This window comes from Egretta garzetta, unplaced genomic scaffold (genome assembly GCF_000687185.1).
Source record: "Egretta garzetta isolate BGI_Z169 unplaced genomic scaffold, ASM68718v1 scaffold229, whole genome shotgun sequence".
Taxonomy (NCBI): domain Eukaryota; kingdom Metazoa; phylum Chordata; class Aves; order Pelecaniformes; family Ardeidae; genus Egretta; species Egretta garzetta.
This window is the reverse complement of record NW_009270000.1, coordinates 4,340,827-4,351,621: the sequence shown is the minus strand read 5'-3', so window position 1 is coordinate 4,351,621 and position 10,795 is coordinate 4,340,827.

Genomic DNA, 10,795 nt, shown 5'->3' with positions numbered 1-10,795 from the left:
AAAAAAAAAAAGCCAAAACCTAAAAGTATTAGAAAGTATTAGAAATCTGTTCTGAAAGCTGTGAAGAAAAAAAAAAGACAGACTCTAAAACACAACTGAAAGGCCTTGGGATCAATCTCTCCTGAAAATTTTAGGTGAAACTAAAGCTTACTAAGAAAAGAAAAGGAAAGCTTAGCTTCATAATACAGCATTTTTGTAGGTTCCTGAACGTGAGGCTTACCCATTATATTGCATCCCCAAGAACCTACAAGCTCTCCAGCTTCCCTTAAGCTCTGGTTCTTCCCTTAAATTCTCTAGTGCAGTTTGTGCGTGCTGTCCCCTCTGATGTAGCACCTCTGTGGTTTCCCTCTAAAGTCCTTGGTAATTTAAGGCAGAACACAGGCTCTGCAGGTGATCATTATGCATTATCTGTGTCTTTAGGGGCACATGGTGGTGGTGTAAAACAGACAGAGTGACTGTGTAGGGGTTTTGAAAATAGTATTACGCTGTATTGTCCTTCAGAACTCACCAAATCCACTTCAAATCCCCCATTTACACACCCAGCAAAAACCTTTATATTTTTTTATATTTTTTCTCTTTTCCTTCACAAAATGTGGATAGATGGATACTTATATTTGATTCTTACAAGCAAGAACACCTGTCCTGTCAGAAATATTTGGAGACTTATTTATTTATTTTAAATTCTGAAGCACAGCAGCCAGGAAAATACATGAATATTTTTAGCTTCCATTGAGGAAAACACACACCAGCAGTACTGAAATTAAAAGTACAATAGGAAAGGTTGCAAGACTACCAGCAGCCTAGGAATATTTTCAGATAATTGCCAAAAATATATGGGTTTCATAAGTTGTTGATAATGGTACAAATGCTTGGCTCTCTTCCAGTTACAGGTTTCCAAGCAGATGAGGTCCAGCACTTAGAAAGCCCCAGGAGCTGAAAATACAGGGTCAATTTACCTAATTTCACATAGTTCTGATAGAAGACTTCCACTTTTAGTGCAACCCAGTTTCTTCCACCGTTTCATTTATTAAAGGTTTCATAAGGCCAATCACAAGGAAATTTCCAGCACTGGAACACTGAAGGAGCAGCGTGGACAAATCTGGCAAAAAGGAGTAGTCCACAGGGACAAGAGAAAAAATGTGTGTTAGTATTTCTGGGCTGCAGGGAGGACAACTGACAGCTGAAGGATTAGCTGTAAAATGGAACAGCCCAAAAGGCAGCTTCAGGATTATTTTGGAGGGCATTCCTCCCTCTTTCCCCTACCCTAGGAGCATTCAAAGCTGTATGTTTTGTGTTTTCTTACAGAGGGGCTCTAAGTGTCATCATCACTGAAAATGAAGGAAAATGGTCGTGCCATCTACTTTGGCTTGTAATTCAGTGCTTTGAACTCTTTCCTTCTCCCCCTCTCCCAACTTTCCGGAGGCATCTCTTGCTTTCTATGTCTGCTCTATGAGGAATCTGTTGCACATATGTTTGGTCCCCTGAATCGTGCCTAGGTCTGACATCCAAAGGAAACAAAGTAAACTTCTCCTCCAGAGTCTGTTAGACTGTCCCACACTCAAGTAAGGAGCTATACTTATTTTCCAAAGACGTCTCCTTTCCTGAGAGCAAGCAGACCGTGTCATTTTGAATTAGAATTGGTATGAGAATTTCCATTTTGGTTTAAAAGAGAAAAAAAGGATTTTTTGTTGTTGTTGTTTACCCAGAAGACTAAGCTAAAAATTAAAACTGAACCCCAGTTGTGAATACTTCTTTTTCTTCTGCCACCCTACTTACTCATCTAGTGATACATTTGTGATAATAAGGCTAGAGGAAATTAAAAATACCTGATACACAAGTATTCTTTTCCAACCATTATGATAGTGGTTTAAAAAAAACCCTATTTCAATGTACTTGTCCTCAAAACGGACCATAAGGTAGCAAGGCCATCGTACACTCATTTAGTAGCTTGAGGAAAATTCTGAGACTCAGTTATTGGAAGTCACACTGGGAGCTCACATAAAACCAGGGAATTTATGTTACAGTAAGAGCCTCAACTCCAACTTCTACAAACTGTCATTCTTTCCCATTACCCAAATGGTAGGTGAAGCACAGAGAAATGTGCCTAAGCAGCACTGGAGTTCAGAAAAGAGCTGTGTTCTTCCGACTCTAATTCTCTCTAAGCCTTAACCACTTAACTGCTTGTCATTATGGATCGCAGTCTGTTAGCCAAAACAAGGTACATTGTGTACTCTGCTCTGAGCTATCCCTATTTTCTTTGTGTTTCCACTTGCTTTAGCAACATCCAACTGAGAAAGAACTGTTCACATATCTGCCACAGTCAAGCTAAAGTTACACTGACTTTGCTATTCTTTCAGCCCTAGGGGACTAAGAGTTCACAGGTACAAAAACAACAGAATGGAGGAATTGGAAAAGAAGTAGAGTCAGATTGCTCTTAGGAAACAAATTTCTTTAAGCAAAAACAGATAGGTTATTTAAAATTGGGCTGATACAGAATCATCCATTGAAACATTTACATTTTTATTACTACTTATGGTATTGAAAGTCATGAGTGCATGTTCAATTCTATGCAAAAAAATGTATTTATATCAACAGCACAGCAGATCATGAGGCCTAAAGGTTATGGATTAGAAGACAGATCTAAACATGTCTCCCTATTAATCTGATACGTTAGAAGTAGAATGTATTATCCTTCCTTCAACCCATGTCAGCATAATTGACCCTTTAAAAAGAGAGCTGCTAATAAAAGAAGACATTCTTATGTTGATATTAAGAGATCTTGTGGTAGGAACCAAGCACCCACATCATAAGAAGCACCTCTGCTTCAGAAGAGTTTACAGCCCTGGCTGTGAATGGGGAACAAAGCAAATGTTATTTCTGTTTTGCAGATAGGGAATTGAGACACAAGACAATGTCCATTCTCCCAGACTTCTTTGTCTTCCAAAATAGGCCTAAGGAAGCCAAATCTCCTGATTTCATCCACAGTGCTAATTGTTTGACTAGTAATACTTTCCTGAGTTGCAAGTTCTAGAGAAGATGCAATTACTGATATTGCATTACAGGCAGCCTGAATTCAGCCTCAGTTTACATTGCACACAAATCTCTTCTGCCCTTGCCACAGGGGATTCCAGAGACCCTTTAAGACCTCAGGACATTTTGGCCTGATGTTTTGATATGTCTGTAAGAGTGCAAGGAAAACGTGAATGGAATAGCTGTTCTGGGATGTAGTAGATAGCAAGTTCCAAGGTTTTTCCCTCCAGAAGTCATATTAGTTGTGACCTGGAACTGAGGGAACTCGTGTTCATCAGTCAAGAGTGCACATTATTGGAACAGGAATACTTCTTGTGTGCTTACGACGCAGTAATGTCAGCATATCTGCTTGCCAGCTGTTTGCAGGATGTTCAACCCTGTTCACCCTGTTCCCTCGCTCCTCTTCAATCCCTGCATAGAGCACAAGAGCAAGCACATATAAAGGCACCAATCTAGCCTGGACTTTCCCCCAGAAAGCACCAGAACTCAATGTTTGAGACATGACAATGTAAATCTAACTGCTGGGTAGATTTGGACTGGAGGGTAGTGTTTGACTAACAGCACATGCATACACAAGCAAGAGCAGATAAAAACTCCAAGACTACATGGAAAGTGTGAGCAAAACTAAGATTTTTTCATAAAGATCTTTTTTTCTTTTTAACATAAATCTTATGTTGTGGCTGAACTTGCTGAGTTTCTACATCTGCACCATCTTGGCTTTCTTCTTTTATGCCATTATTCACAGCAGAATTTTATTTAAAATATCTAAAAGAGCTAAGGCTACATCCACAGATATGTGAGAAGTAAATGTCCTTGTAGATTTGGGTCTCTGTTCTCAAAGCTTGTTGTCTCCATTGTTTTCTTTCCACACACTACGCATCTCTATGACAAATGGTTATGGCTGCATTTGATTTGAACATTGACTGACGAGTACAAGCTGGGCAGGGGCGAACAGAAGGGTACAGGGAGCAAATATTCAATTTAAAAAAACTTGTACCATAAAACACATCATAATTTTCAAGCAAAAAGGACATCTTCATTTTCTAAATGGGCCTTTAAAATGATAGGCAATAATGGGAGAATAAGTCCATTATTCATTTATAAGGGAATTAGCATAACAAAGCTGCTTAATGTGAGAGTTCAGAAAGCTCTGATTAATAAATTAATCCTTACATTTTACAATAGGTCTCATTTTTTGTGAATAATTTCTATAAGAAACTATTTTAATAATCTCGATATTTTTCTTCAGAAAATTTAACTCTTTATGAGCTACCAGGAGCAGAGACCAAAAAAAAATTCACGTTGTGTAGATGGGTGCAAACCAATGTACCTTTTGAGCACTGATAGCATTGTCCAGGGGAAAAAATGGAGGCAGGGGCAGAGAGAGCTCCACTGGTGGTCATGCAGCACATCAGGGTACATCACACTGATGCTAATAGCTAAGCAGCACAATTTAAATTAATCTGAAGAGTAATTAATATAAAGGGGAAAAAAAAGAGAATTATGAGCCTTCAGTTTTGAGAAGAGTAGCCTGAATAGGCAAAGATTTTTTTTTTTAATGTCTTTAAATCCCTTTCATAATTGTTCTTTCTGTAAGTGGCTTTTTACTGTGGACACAGTCTCTTAAACTTGCCTGCTCTTTCTTAGATAGACTCTACAGTACAATTAAAAGTCTTTACTTTTCTGAGAAAGATCTGTTCCAGATGAAACACTTTCCATATCAAGTCGTTGCTCTGCTGGCTTGTGAAGACAAGGCAGGCATCATTCTCAATCTCCTTTTCTTAAAAAAAGCCTTTTACTCTGTCTTCTTTTTTAGCTTCAGTGAATCAGGCCTTTTTATCTGAATAACCCATAAAAGGGTTTCATTCAGGTTTATTTTATTAGTAGCATTGTTCCTAAGTAGATGTAAGTAATGCCATTTGATGTATGGCATCATTCCATGTCTATTTCTGTATTAACAATTGTATATAGTAGCCTTTCTCTTTTTACAAGAAGACACTAATGAAACCAGTACTTTCTGATTCCATTCCTCTTTTTTTTCTCCATAATTCACCTCTGATGCTGTTATTTCCCTCCATGCAGGTCTAATGGGAATGGACAAATCTTTCTGATTACTTTTGGAGGGTCAGAAAAGATGCTTACAATAGGAATCTTGCAATAAAATGTTGGTCACAATGAAGCAAAGAATGGTGAATTCCACACAGACACACCACGCACCATGCAATGCTTTATGTGACTTACTCCACTTTGCTTTCAAAAGCCATGGGGAGAGGGTTGATGATGTAGTAACATAACAAGGAAGACAGAATAAGGAAAATAATGATGACGTTGGTAGTTTCACCTTGAATAATGTGAATGCCACTTTTAGTGAGATTATCAAAACACTCATAGCATGGTTTGATTGTGCAATGGGAAAAAAGGGCCTGATAGGCACCTGCTGACCTCCCCGGTTTAGGAGTCTAGCCTTTGCATTATGACAGAAAGTCTCAGCCGTTGGGTTTGTGTCCTTCCTATGGGGTAATGCAAATGGAGCTTCCTTCTCTGGTCTGCAGCCTACACATCAACAGCAGAACAACTAACAACCTTTCTTTTTGTTATCAGAACAATGTAGTCTCATTTCTGGTATTACTGACCTTTGCTCCTTCACCAGTGGTCTCTTCTGGTATGTTCAACTTGCCTCTTCTCATCACACCTTTATTCTGTAAATCTAAAAGACAATGCACTGCTTTGTTAAATGGAATAGGACAGCAGGGGGGAAAAAATCATTGTACACAAAAATAACACTATGCATCTAGACTGCATAGCAGTTCTTCACAAATTACTCTTACTTCAAATGCAAGCCAGAAGCCGCATATCTCTAAAAGGAAAACATTTGACAGATTACATTCCCTAATAAGTCTCATATTGCAAAACAGAGGGGAAGGCACTTTTAGAAAACTGTTCCTAATTCATGTTTTATTACAAATTAATGATGCAAACAGGAAAATAGAAACTCCATTACTTATCTGCATTAGAATTCTTCCATCAAAGAGCCTTCAGTCTGAATTTTATTTGTTATTTCAACCACTATTGTTTTGGTTTAATGTATGATTTATATCTTTATTATTTTGGTTTAATTTATGGTTTCTTATTGCCTAGAGTGGTTTAGAAAGAGCTGTGAAAGCTTGGTGGAATCTATTTGGCAAAGCAAGACTGTCTTTATAAAAAAATTAATAAAGTTTGCCAAGTTCATGAGCCTAGGGGTTGTATCATTTAAATCTTTCTCTTATGCTCAATGAAAAAAAAAAAGAAAAGCCCTTAGAAATAACTTCTTTGGCACTCAGTACAAACCTTCATTTAATTGTTCTTCCCTTTGGCATTGCTGCTGCTCACAAGGAATTAAAAAAAAAATCCAATTTCACAAGTTCCTTTAAGGTCCTATTCATATTCTTCCTCACTTTGTTCCTACTGTTCTAGTCCTTCTCTTCAACCGTTCTCCACCTTATTATATGCACAGAAGCCCCCTTTCTCTTCCAGCCCAGCCCTAGCCACCCACCCAGAGGTTTGATGGCAGTTGTTGCCTTATGAGCTTGGAAGCTCTGTTGGTTCTCAAGATTGCAAGGATAATTTTCACTGTGTATAGTTGTTTGCTCTACACACATTTGTCTATCTGTGTTTCTGTATGACTGTGTATTTTCCAGCCTTCACTTTGAACCTACAAGCAAAACCAGCAGAAAGCCATGAGATTTAAGGACATAAATTTGCTGGAGCTCACTAGCCAACTGCTAATTGTGGATTTACTCAAGACTGAAGATTGATTATATTAGTATTTATACTTTTTTGTCACTATTCAAAGTTCTAGCATAGCAGCATTTCTGTCTCAGTAATGATTTAAGATCTACCTGTAGTCTTTAATTACTCTCTGTAGGTCATTTGTTCCTTAGACCCAGAAGACATGTTCTCATCTGTTGTCTAAGTATTTAACATGAAGTGTTTCATCAAAGACTAGACTAGCCAGGGTTCCCAGTCATAAAACAAAAGGTAGAGTCTGATAGAATGACATTGATTCTCTGTCCTTTCCAACAATAGGTGACAAATTAAAAACAATAAAGTATAAGTTGAGGCACATGATGTTTCATTTCTGGTTAGCTAGGGAGTATAAAACATGAGCCACAGGCAGGTCCATTAATCTCATCTGGCCAGATATGAAACTACACATATAACAGCACTTCATCTAGTTTTTGTTTTCTTTTGCTTTGCTTTGTGGCCTTCCCATAAAATTCATCATTAAGATAAAAATGAGAAAATGAAAATGAAAACTTTAGTGGTTTTTGAAATTATGTCCATAAAGCATGTAAACATTTTGCACACTACACAGAAAAAAAAAAAATTGTACACAGATCAACATATACAAGTTTCTTTCTGGAGTCCTGCTTTCTTTTGAATATCACATTTGTAGTCACACTTGTTTCTGAGCACGAGGACAGTACAGAAAAGGGGGCACAAACGTAACCAAGTGTAACCTTTGTAATTCCTCCTTTCCAGGTTAGCCAGGGTCCTGTTCAGCCACTGGCGTCAACTAAAGGTGTCTCAGAGCTTCATCTGCAGTTCCTTCTTATGACATGGAGCATCATTGTCACACTCTTCGTGAGGCAGGAAAGCAAATAACACAACAGTTCAAAGTCCACTGGCCATAACAATGTGTCCTACCCTTGGCTTCAGGCTGAAGTCCCCCAACCCAGCAGCACAGCAGGTGCTGAAAGCAGAGTAGTAACTCTATAATCAAGTCATGTCTGTATCCTTCTGGTGGCTTAGAGCATCAGAGAAAAGGTTTGCGTGGAGTTTCATTGGAGAATTCAGGTCTGCTCTTTGCTCAGTCAGCCATTTAGTTTATAGTGGTGGATAAATGGTAGATAAGTGATGCATGACTGTTTTTCTTCTCTTCTTGTGGTGTAAGCATGCTTGTGGGAGGAGAGAGGGCTATCGGTTAGCTAAAAGTAAGGTGTCAGTCAGCCAGCCTACCAGGAGCAAAGGAGAAGAAAAGCCAGATATGGATTTACAAAGGCAAAGAAAAGTGCCTTTCAGCTCCATGACTTAAAGTGTTAAAAAAGATGACCCTGTGGTAAGTGTGCACTGATGCAGATATTCGCTGTCTGTAGCATAGCATACAGGAGCTAGGAGAAAGGGTGTTGTCCTGGTCTTCTGTCAGACTGCATTACAACTTAGCCTGAGGCCTTAAATCTTATGGAGAGCAGATATCATTTAAGAGCTAACTTGGAAGTTAAACTTCTGAACTTGCCCACCTTGTGTTAAGAATTAATCTAATACAAAGCCCAAGGCTGTGAGAACAAGCAAGTGCACTATTTCTATTTCTCCCTCACCATCAAGAAGTGCTTAGCCTTATAATCTTATTTAAAGTGTTGCCTATGACTACCCATGTGCTTAACAAGATCATCACACTGTAGATTCCAAATCAAAAAGCATCCAACATATTTACTGCAGAGCCTGTCTCTCATGACTAATAGTGTATCCCCTTTAAAATTCAAGACATGATCAAGCAAATCAAGAGCACTACCAGAAACAAGAAGAAAATGAGGAACGAGGAACATTCTGTAAAAGCAATATATTTAAATGCAATCTCCAAAGCAGTCCTTACAAAATAAGCACCATAGATTCATAACCAGTAAATGAAGAAAATGAAGGCAGCAGAATCCAGTTTTGTAGAGACCTAATTATGAAGGGCAGTAGGATTGTTGGGCTCACCTCTGAGACTTTTGAGTGCTTCCTGCATTTATGAAAAGGCCCACAATGAATATGAGCTGGTGAAGAAGAAGGAAAGTTTTCTTAGGAGAATGCTTTTAATGTTTTTTTAATTCTGAAAACTCCTTAAGCTGTTCAGTGCTAGAACCTAGTAAGACATGTCAGAAGGAGGTTTACTGTATATTTAGTATCCCTGTATGTCCTTGATAGAGGATTTGTCACTGACTATGCTAAGAAAATGGGTAATGTATTCAGTAGGCCCTGGGTTTTAACCAGGATTATTATCCTTTTTTATGTTGCAGCATTAGTAGACCTTAAATTTTTTATATTTTTTAAGAGAATCCTTTTATAAATTTCACATCCGGTAAACTTTCAACATGGAATAGCTCTTCCAGCAGAAAAACTGGCTACCTCATAGTAGGAAAAGTAACAACTTTGTGGGAATGGCGGTAGGTTATCCTGGATAATGGAAAGTGTTAGGGATTTGCTACAATAAGTTTAAACATGTTTTGTAGTTATATTTTGCATGCACATGTTACATGGTACTTTAAATGCTTCTAAAGAGTTTAAAATAAAGAATATAAGCTCTGAGTTTGAAATCTACTGCAGAGTATCTTTAAGACTTTTCTGGTATTATTTTCCCAGAACATGTGGAAGGTGCAAGATGTACATGAGCTGGGCAGAACTGTAAAAATCTCAAAAGTTGCACCCTGAGGCAGGTAGTTCCAAAACCACTGGATACATAGGAGTAAGTGTAAAAACAGCTAGTTTACAGCAGACTTTAATTAACAACATGTAAGGACTTCAAATGCTACTGTGTAAAAATAATAGCACTATGATTAAAGTACTTGAAAATACACTTTAAAAAAAAGGTTTAGGTGTTTACAGAAAAAATCTGGAAGGTGCAAGATGTACATGAGCTGGGCAGAACTGGAAGGAATTACTCCACCAGGGAGGCCTAATTGAAATTTCAGGAGGCTTAAAATGGTAGCTCCCTTTCTGTTCATCTCAGGAAAATCAGTGATAGACACTCATGTCAGTGTCAGTATTGCTAACGTCAAGCTTTCAAAATTCATGAGTCAGCCAAAGGAAGTTTTATCATTGACCTGAAAATCATTAGGCTAAATAAAGGTGAGTGGCTCATCCGTCCTTTTCCATCTCCCCTTCTGTAAACTGTCTCATTTGTTTTCAGGAACTCTTTTCCTAAATCTGGAGACCAGAAAGCTGTGCGTTCTTTAAAGGAAAAATAGGAAGTCTGTTGGCACCACATTAAGCTTCAGCCACAGGAATCAGGAAAAAACACTGTATACTGTAGTCTTTGTGATTAAAACAGTTGCTATTTCAATTTTGATATGAGAAGAGAATGAAAAGTTCTCACAACTATGAATGTTCAGTTTGGTACCATGAATAAAGGTGATTTGAGAAATACCAACACTCATTTTTCTCCTTTCAAACAAAGTGTCAGAATAGTACCTGAAGTGTAGGAAGCCCTTCTAAAGTCAGAGAGGGATAATACTTTGCACTTATACTCACATTAAGAACATCTGCAGTTACTCAATTTTCAGTTTTGCTGGAGAAAGAGGAAATTATAGTGAACTTTGCAAACATTCCTCCATTTCTTTAGTTAATACATTATGATAACATAATTTTGGCATTTCACTTATCCATGTTTCCATTAGCATATGCAAGAAGAGTTACTGAATTCAGTTCAGCCTAAACATCACAGAAATTGTGACTGCAATAATTATCCAGATGATCCAAGACCTAAAAGCCCAGAGTCAACTCTCTTAGCTACAAAAAAATTTCTAGTAGAGCACTTTAATATATCACATTAATATATTAAGTAATATAGTAAATATTAACAAAGAAATGACAATTAGCTGATGTATTTTATATATGTTAATTATTATACATATATATGCACATTATATTAGTATACCTACTACTACTCCCCATAGTAGCTGATATTGACCTAAAACTGGTTGTTTTCTTGTTTGTCTGAAGAAGGAACAAGTGGCAAAACTAT